The sequence below is a fragment of the Petaurus breviceps genome, unplaced genomic scaffold (assembly GCF_028583685.1).
Source record: "Petaurus breviceps papuanus isolate PSGF00001 unplaced genomic scaffold, PetGlider_PUasm1.0 101, whole genome shotgun sequence".
In the NCBI taxonomy this organism is placed as follows: Eukaryota; Metazoa; Chordata; class Mammalia; order Diprotodontia; family Petauridae; genus Petaurus; species Petaurus breviceps.
Window position 1 is genome coordinate 2,664,540 of NW_027185575.1, and position 9,703 is coordinate 2,674,242.

General features: G+C 36.5%; 1 non-coding gene across 1 annotated transcript; it reads left to right on the top strand.

Annotated features, from left to right (window-relative positions):
- The first annotated feature begins 243 nt into the window (after positions 1–243).
- On the top strand, positions 244–386 carry LOC138161108 (U4 spliceosomal RNA). Its single transcript, XR_011168280.1, has one exon. It is a non-coding gene; the product is annotated as a U4 spliceosomal RNA (small nuclear RNA).
- The last annotated feature ends 9,317 nt before the right edge of the window (positions 387–9,703 follow it).

The window sequence follows — 9,703 nt, forward strand, 5'->3', positions numbered from 1 at the left end:
TCATAAAAACCTCATGAGATATGTATTGTGATCAGCACTATATAGATGGGGAAACTGAGGCTCAGGGACATCTAATAAATGTTAAAGGAAAAATTTGAACCTTGGTCTCTCCAGACCCAGAACTTTTTATTTTCTACCCTTCTGCCTCTCCCAAAGGAAAGTCTGACAGATAGAACAGTGGGCTCAAAGCCCTTCTATTCTTCTGTCTCACCTTTCTCTGTGAACCTCAAAAGAACCCCAAGGAGCTCTGTGCGGTGACTTTATCAGAGCCAATGAGGTCTAACCATGACTCTATTATTGCTGGTTGAAAACCTCTCCTATTACCCCATGATGTCAACTTGAATACATGTTGGTAAATATCAGAGCGCAAAGATTGGAAATCTTTGTTCTCCACTCACCCCAGTACACCCGCATCTCCATCCTGAAATACTGAGCAGGGTCATCAGATGATAGATTGCTCCCCATGGCGATGTGTCAACATGTTTTGCCTTGAGGCTATATTTACTCCCTTAACTTGTTAGGTTGAAAATCTGAATGTAATTGACCATATAGAATGTCTTGCTGAGAATCTTTCTGTTGAGCAAGTAGTTATGGAAGTGCTTTGGGGAATAATTGCAAATATCTACTTAAAGCAACCATTACTGGACCCTCTTCTGTTTCCGTGTTATTATTCTGCATTGAAAGAAAGGGAAAATAATCAAAACAATACATAAGATAGAAGAGAAGAGAAAAAACTCTAATATCCACCCACATGAGCATAAAGCATGATGGTTTCCAGTGACAATCACAATAGATATGTTTATGAAGTGCTTATCATGGACAAGGTACAGGGTTAGGCTCTGGGGTTATGAAGACACAATGAAAAACATCCCACAATCGATCTTTCAATTAATCCATCAACAAGCATTTATTGTGCACTTAGTAGGTGATAGTTGCAACTGGGAGCCCTTGTGGAAACCAAATTGAAATAGTACCATCCCAGAAGGAGCTAACATTATACTGGAAAGAAGAAAAAAACATGCACTAATGTGAGTATATTGAAAAGAATTGTAAGATAAGTGGCGTTGGGGCACCAGCAGTTTGGTGGAATGAGAAAGGCCTTGCATGTGCAGTAGCATTGAAATTGAACTTGGAAGGAAACTTTGAGGCTAAGGTGAGGAGGATGTGAATTCCAGGCAAGGGGAAGAAGTTATGCAAAGGCAGGGAGCCAGGAGAGGGGCTGCTCTCTCTACCTGAGGAACAGCAAAAAGGAACAATATATGAAACAGAGCCTCAGAAATAGCATATCAAGTTAGTATGATGAAAGGTGTATGTTCCAACCCTATCTGAAACAACACCAAGCATTTGTTATGGTACTTATGGCAGATGCGAATATGAAGACAATGAAACATTGACCTTGCCCTCAAGAAGATTCTAGTTTTAGGAAGAGGATACAGTTTTCAAGAATAGACTCCATAAGGTTTTTGTTTCCCCCATTATGGAACTGTGATCGCTCATGTAAGAAACTCTTTATGGAAACTCCTCTCTACCAACAGAGATTAACATTTCACTTGTAATTTATAGAATAGTCTCAAGCACTTAAAAGTTAAATTACTTGTTTAGTATCACATGACCAAGAAGTCAAGTTTGAACCTAGGTCTTTCTTGATCTGCAGCTGGCTTTCTTTCCCCTATATTATTCTGCCTCTCCCAAATAGGGAACTTTTTAGAGGATAATATGAGGAAAGAACACTAACAATTCAAATAAACAGGCGAGGCCATCTTCGAGAGATGGCAGAAGTGAACTTTGAAGGAATCTAGGTATTCTAAGAGATAGATAAGAATTTCCATGTTGTTTTCAGCAATATCTGGCTTTTATATGGTACTTTGTACAAATTATCTCATATGATCTAACCTTAACCACCCCGTGAAACTGGGTCTACAAGTAGTTTGAGTCCCATTTTACAGATGAGGAAACAAAGTCTCAGAAAGTTTAAGTTCATTCTAATTACTGGTCCAGAATTTGTACTACTACATTATGGTATGTCTATTAAGGGCTTGGGGAACAAATAATTTTTCTATGTATGTTCTATCTTGTATAAATATATATATATATATATATATTATACATTGCCATAAATTTCAATAACTTCAATTTTCATGTAAATGAGTGTGTCATTTGTATCTCTATCCCTGCAGAAATTCACTAGCTGTTATTTGCTATTATAGAATTTCAGGATTTATTAATAGCAAGTAACCTTCAACTTTTAATAGAATTCTGGTTCAACTTTATTAAATGATTCCTTTTAAATAGCACATTCGTTGGCTCTGAAATTGAATGGAAATGATAATAACATGGAAACTGATTTCCCAGCTTCTTCTCATTGTGAAGCACAGTCAACCAACAGTAGAATTACATCACTCCTTATCATCCGTGTAGAGACGAAACTCTTGGGAGAATTTCCTGACTAGATTGAGTAGTGTGTAATTCCTAGACTTTTTGTAAGTCCAAAACATATTTGACCATTTCAGCGGAATTTGCTGGTTATTCAATGAATATTTATGGAATAATGACACACATGTGGCAATCCCTTTCACATGTGTGGTCCCTGGAAAAAGTATCCCAGATTTGATATATTTTGGATACCCATATCCTCTTGAAACCATAACTCATGAGCCCTCACCAATAGATTTATTTTCACTAATCGGCTGAAAGATACAATTTGTTCAAACCAAAGGCATTTATTGAAATGATTTAGTAAGGAAATTTTTTTTAAAGACTAATACAAAGCTTTTTTATAAGCACAGAGCTCCTATGTCACTCTTCTCAACTTTTTGTATGCTAACTTTGAAACTTATCACTTAAGTAAAACTGTTCTCTTAAACATTACCAATCCTACCTCACATACTTATTAACTATATTGTTTTGGGTAAGCCATTAAAAAAAAGGTTCCTCATTTATAAAATGGGGATAATAATAGCATCTACCTGCCAGGGTTACCGTGTGGGTAAGATGAGATATTTGTAAATCACTTTGTAAACCTTAAAGCATTATATAAATGCTATCATCACCACCACCACCATCATCATCATTGCAGTTGTCTTCAACATGGTCATCAAGATCATCTCACCTTCTGTTCTTTTATTATTCCTCATTCTTCTTGGATTGACGATTGCATAGTGTTGCCTGCCTACCCATTCTATTTTCTCTTGGGGCTTGGGGGACACTATTTTTTTTTTAGTTCCTCTACTTGTCCTATCAATCCTTCTTAGTTTTTTATGCTACTTCATCATCCCAATTAGCCCCTGCCTCATGCCTCCCCATACACACTTTGTGTTTAACCCGAGGATCTGTCTTAACCCCCTCTCATCTCTCTATACAATCTCTTGTTGACATGATTATCTCCCATGAGTTGATACAGCACATCCAAAAATGACTCCCAGTTCTAATCTATCTACCCAGTCTCTCCTCTCAGCGCCATGACTGTATCACAAACTTCCTATTTGACACCTCAAATCTAATATGTCTAAAATACAATGTATTTTCTTCCCCTCACTCCACTCAAAGAAGCCCCTTCTTTCTGTTCAGAGCACCACCATTCTTTAAGTCCTTCCAGTGAATTACCTTGACATTATTCTCAATTCCTCATGCTCCCCCATACCACATTATCCAATCAATTGTCAAATCTTGCCTTTTAAGCCCCTGGTACATCTTTCACATCTGAACAATTCCCCCTACTCATATTGTCAAAACCTTACTTTTGATCCCAATAATCTCTCTTCTGAAATATGTCAATGACCTCCAAATTGGCCTCCCTGCCTCAAATTTCTCCCTGCTCTCTTTCAAGCTTCACAGAGCTATCTATGGAATTTTCCTCAAGCAAAGATCTGACAATGTTAATTTCCATAATAAATCATATGGCTCTATAATAACTTTACATTAAAATATAAGCTTTTCTTCTTATTTTTAAAGGCCTTCACAACCTACCACCAAACTACTTTTTAGTCTTGTAATACATTTTTCACTTTCCTGTATTCTATATGCAGCCAAAGTAGCTTTCTCTCTGTTGCCCATATATGCCACTCTGTCTCTTATCCCCATGCTTTACCTCACCATTCCTTATTCCTGGAATTCAGTCCCTTTCTCATTTCTGTTTCAAAGAATCCCTTCTCTTCACTCCAGCTCAAATATCAACTGTTTAATGACATATTTTCTTGATCCCCCAGCTGCTAAAGTCCTCTCTTTTCTGCACTTTTATTTAACTATCATATTTATTCAAATCTTCCCCATATACATTCATTTATTGTGTACTTACACATATACATAGTATTTTATTGATGTAAGTGACAGTCAATAGAACACTAGGTTTCTGGAGTCAGGAAGATCTGCATTCAAATCTGGCTTCAGACACTTATTAGGTATGTTACCTTGTGCAAAATCACTTAACCTTTCTGCCTAAATCCACTGGTGAAGAAAATGGCAAAGTACTGAAGCATCTTTGCCAAGAAAGTCGCATGGACAGTATGGTCCACAGAGTCATGAAGAGATGGACACAAGTGAACAACTAAACAACAGCAAAGTTTCTTGAGATCAGAATTCTCTCTTTCCTTCTTTCTTTCATTTCTCCTTCCTTTCCTTTCTTCTTCCCATCTTTCCTTCTATCTTTCCTTCCTTTCTTTCTATTCCTTCTTTTCTGCCTTCTTTCTTTTTTCCTTCTTCATTTCTTCCTTTTTTGTCTTAGCATCCCCAAGAGCCTGACATATAATAGTTTATTAATAAATACTTGTATAGAGGAATTGTTTTGTTCAAGCCTAGATTGGCCTGGGATCCTGAGGTACATTCCAAAAGATTTATGATTTTAAAATGGCTGAAAAACTTAGTAGTCAAGCTGACAGGATAATTTGGTAAATGACACTGAGCTCATGATAAGTGTTTAATGACAAAGAAATCTGAAATTTACTTCCAGTTTCAACAGGCTAGGTAATCTGAAGGTATATTCCAAATTAGGATTTGAACAATGGCAGTGATGTATCCTAGTGTAAAGACATAGAAAGTTGTTGAGTCTATCTTAATCAAAAGACGTAGAGACAAATTCGAGAGCAGTATAGAAGACCAGACAGTGTAAGCAAGTTTCTTGTACTGGAGTGAGTGGGTTGAATTTATATTAGTTTTTGCACAGATTTTCAATTTCATTAATGTACAAAACTCTCCCAGTAGAAGGAAATCCCTCCACCCATGCAGATCAACATCTGCTCTGTATTTAGAGAGTTGTTTGAGACATTCAGAGGTTAAAGTGATTTACTCTCAACTCTTAGGTTCCTATCTCCCTTACTTACAATCTAAGATCAATAGAGGTAAAGGAATTTAGCCAAGAAACCCTTTCTAGTAAATGCCAGAGCTAGGATTCAAACCCAGGTCCTTAAGCCTTTTTCACTGTATATTGCAGCTTTCCCATGTGTTTTCATATGCCTGAGCTCTCAATAAGCGTTAGGAAAGATAGGGAGAAGAAAATGAGGGAGCAATTTTAGTGAGAGGACAGACATCTGGACCTTGGGAAATGAATTTAGATAACATTTTGTATGAAGAAGAGAGTGGTGGTTGGGTTTGAGTTGAGCAGAGAGTTCAGAAAGGCATACATTAGAATACAAGCTCCTGGACTTGTCTTTGTGAAAGTCATTGGAAAGTCGAAAAGATATTTTTAAAAGTTTCTTATGTAGAAAATGAGTTATAGGCTTTCTAATAAGATAGATGGAAATAATCCCTTAACACTGTATTGTTTTCTTTTCTTTTTTCTTCTTCTTTTTTTACTTTTTGCACTCTAAGGATATATAGTCTGAGAAATAAAATCACATTGAATGGAAAGAAGTAGAAGAGCATTGCTCTACCGCTTATGAGATAAAATCCTGCTGGAGTGTGAAACAAATAAGGGTTTGCTTTATTCTCCCCCTTCTCCAAAAACATATCTGCTTGTCTTCTGGGGTTTTCCTGCTAAAGTTCATCAATTCTTATCATATTTAATTCAGATTCTCTTGAAACACTTGCCAGACAAAACCAAAGGCAATTTCCCCGATAAGTCCCCAAGGGGAGGACCAGTGGGGCAAGTAGAATTGTCAATTTCAGATAATCTGAAACAGGATCAACACTTTGTAATGTATCAACCAGTATCTACATTCCACTTTTTGGTTTAAGGGGGTCATTTTTCTACTTTACATTCCACACAGGTCCTCTCATTTCTTTCTGCAAGGAAAAAAAAAAAGCTATCTTGCTACTGATGGAGGATAAAGTATCAAGTGGGGCAGAAGTCCCTGTTATTCTTTGTATCTCAGAATTTTCTGCCTGAAGATTGAGGGATAGATTGTTGTACATAGAGATAAATGTGGGAGTTCTTGTCTTACCAGGGATCAAAAAAAGGAAACAATGAAGAACTAGCCCTAACTATTTTGCCATCCATCATCACCAATTGGGTCATGATATGACATCTCTGTGCTTCTGAGTCAGGATTCTCAGTCTAGATTCTCATTCTCTCTTCTAGTGTCTCTAAAAGGTTATTGGCTTAAACTTTGGAGTAGTACTGATCTTTGCTGTTGTTAATATATATCTGGCCCCCACTAATGATGATCAAATTGCTTTTCCATCAAGGAAGGCAAGCTATGTTTTTTTTAATTTTCTATTATTAACTATGAGAATCAGAGACTCATAGACCATAAGAGGTAAATGATAACAGATGATCCGGTCCATACCCCCTACATTTCTACATGAGGTCAATGAAAAGGAATATAACTTTGCCCTAATTCATGCAGCTAAGTGGTAGAACCAGGCCTTAAATCTGGGTCTTTTGAAATTTATTCGGTGCTGTTTCCATGACAATACACTGTCTTACCTGTCTCTTCATAGAGTGGGATAAATTCCATAAAGCAGGGCCACCTAGAAAATAAAAAATGTGTTGGGAAGAATTTGGGAGTATAGTCTATGGCTGTTTCCTTTGCCCTAGGTAAAAAAAAGCCCAGATTTTCTGGAGCGTATAATGCCTACTGCTCTGTAAAAGATTGTGGCACTGATTATTTGCATAAATAATATTAGCAGACCTTTAGATGTAAAAATAAATAAATAAGATAAAACAAATACCAAGCAGCCCAAGGATCCCATAACAAGGAAAAGGGACAAACAAATACAATGGAATATGATAAGACAAACCAGATTCTTCAAAACTGGAAATCCCCCCCAAAAAAACAAAAAACATAGAGGCCCTTAACAAAATGCTGCAAAATAAAAAAGGTCATAATTAGAAGAATGTAGTATACAGTGACTATCATGATCTGAGCAGAAGTGAATGAGAATGAAGGGACAAAGAATACCAATGAAATCTGGAGGAAGGGACAAACAGAGATGCGATAATTTTTGTGTTGGAATTAATTAAAATAAATAGAAATCACTATGAAGCAAATTTGGTTGTTTGTCTTGATGCCAAATTAGGTTTTTAATAAAATATTTAATAAGTTAAAAATATAAGCGTGATTTTTATAGTGCCTTAAATTTTGTAAACCATTTTAAGTATTCTATTTCATTAGGGCTTCAACTGATCTTCTGGGAATAAATGCTTATTATTTACAAAAGGTGCTATTTATTCCCACTTAACGGCTAAAGAAAAGGAGGCTTAGAGCAATGAAGCTCATTGACAGTGGTCATACGACTAGTATGTATGAGAGGTGGGATTAGACCTCAATTTTCTCTTGATGCTATATGTAATTATAGTAAATAATAATAATAATGATTGCTCTAACATTTACATCACATTTTAAGGTTTGCAAAGTCCTTTTCATGAATTTCCTCATTTGATCCTCACAACAATCCTTGATGATATCAGTATTATTATTCATATTTTTCAGATAAAGAAAATGAAATTGAGAGGTAAAGTGATTACCTAGGTTCACAGAACTAGCAAATATCTAAAGCAGGATTTTGATAATAATATTAACAGTTAGCACATATATGTAAGACTTTAAAGTCTACAAAATGCTTAATATATGTGAACTCATCTGATCATTAAAACACCAGGAGGTTAATTGTATCTCTATTTTACTAATGGGAAAACTGAGGCTGAGACATTAAATGATTCGCTTTCGGTCACACAGCTAGTAAGTTTTTGATGTGGAATTTAAACTCAGATATTCCAAATCCCACATTCAATATGTTTTTTGCTGGTTTTCCTGACATCAGGCTAGGATTCTATCAATTGTGCCAAACAGATTCTTTCTATCATACCACATGAATCAATATCAGTTATAGTCAATTAGACAGAGAGACAGACAGACAGACAGAGAAAGACAGAGAGCGAGAGACAGAGAGAGAGAGACAGAGAGATAGATAGAGAGACAGACAGACAGACAGAGAGAGACAGAGAGAGAGAGAGACAGAGTGACAGAGAGAGACAGAGAAAGACAGAGAGAGAGAGAGAGAGAGACAGAGAGAGAGAGACAAAGAGAGAGACAGAGAGAGACAAGGAGGAGAGAGGGAGAAATGAGTAAAACTGAAACAAAACAAGACTGGATAACATGTGTAATATACATCTCTAAAGACATTAATCTTGTTAAGTTCACATAAGGCATTTGAAAGAGGTAGCATAAAGTAAAATGTATATATTCTGCCTCTGTTCTCAACTCAAATTCTCAGAATTAAGGGTCAAAGTGGAATCCTGTGTAATAAATGAGCAACATAGAAATATTGCTTCAAATAGACCAAAGAAAAGAGTTTGTTGTTTTTAGTCATTTCTGAGTCTCCATGAAACCATTTTGCGTTTTGGCAAAGATATTGGAGAGGTATGTCATTTCCTTCTCTATTTCATTTTACAGATGAGGAAGCTGAAGCAAACATGGTTAAGTTATTTGCCCAGGGTCACAAAGCCAGTAAGTATTCGTGGCCCTATTTGAATTCATGAAGATTAACTTTCCTGATTCGAAGCCCAGTATTCTATCCACTTAGCTGCCCCAGAAGAGCTACCAGGATGGTAAAAGTGAAGAAATCATGCTGTATTCAGGTGAAACAAAAGAACTGGGAACTTTTAGACTACAGGGGGAGAAAAGATTTAGTGGTTATATGACATCTATATTGAAATATTTGCAGGACTGGCTCAAAAAAAAAAAAAAAAGATTAGGCTTAATCTGTTTTGTTCCTGAGAACAAAAGTAAGACTGTACTGTGTTTTTTCATGCCCAGATCACCTGGGATGTCTTCTACACTTGTGGGAAATAGCAGGGAACTGATTCTGGGAAACTGGAGCTTTGGCATAGGCATGGATATTTTGTGTTGGCCTAAGGTAGGGTTGGGAGAAGCTCCTTCCATTAACTGTGTATACATAAATTCTTTCAGTTTTAAAATGACCTGACTACATACAGTCATTGTCTTTCTCATGAATCCAACAGTGGACGACTCTCATTCAAGTATTTAACAACATATAGCAAGTAAAAGGGACTGGGGCAGGTGTGGGGGTCCTCAAGGAAGTCCTCCTTCCTTTTAACAAAGATGATCTTTTCAGCAATACCACTTCTAGGGCTGTATCCCAAAGATATCATACAAATAGAAAAAGGACCCACATATACAAAAATATTTGTAGCAGTTCTTTTTGTGGTGGCCAAGAATTGGAAATTAAGGGGATGCCCATGAATTGGGGAATGACTGAATAAGCTGTGGTATATGAATATAATGGAATACTGTTATGATATAAGAAA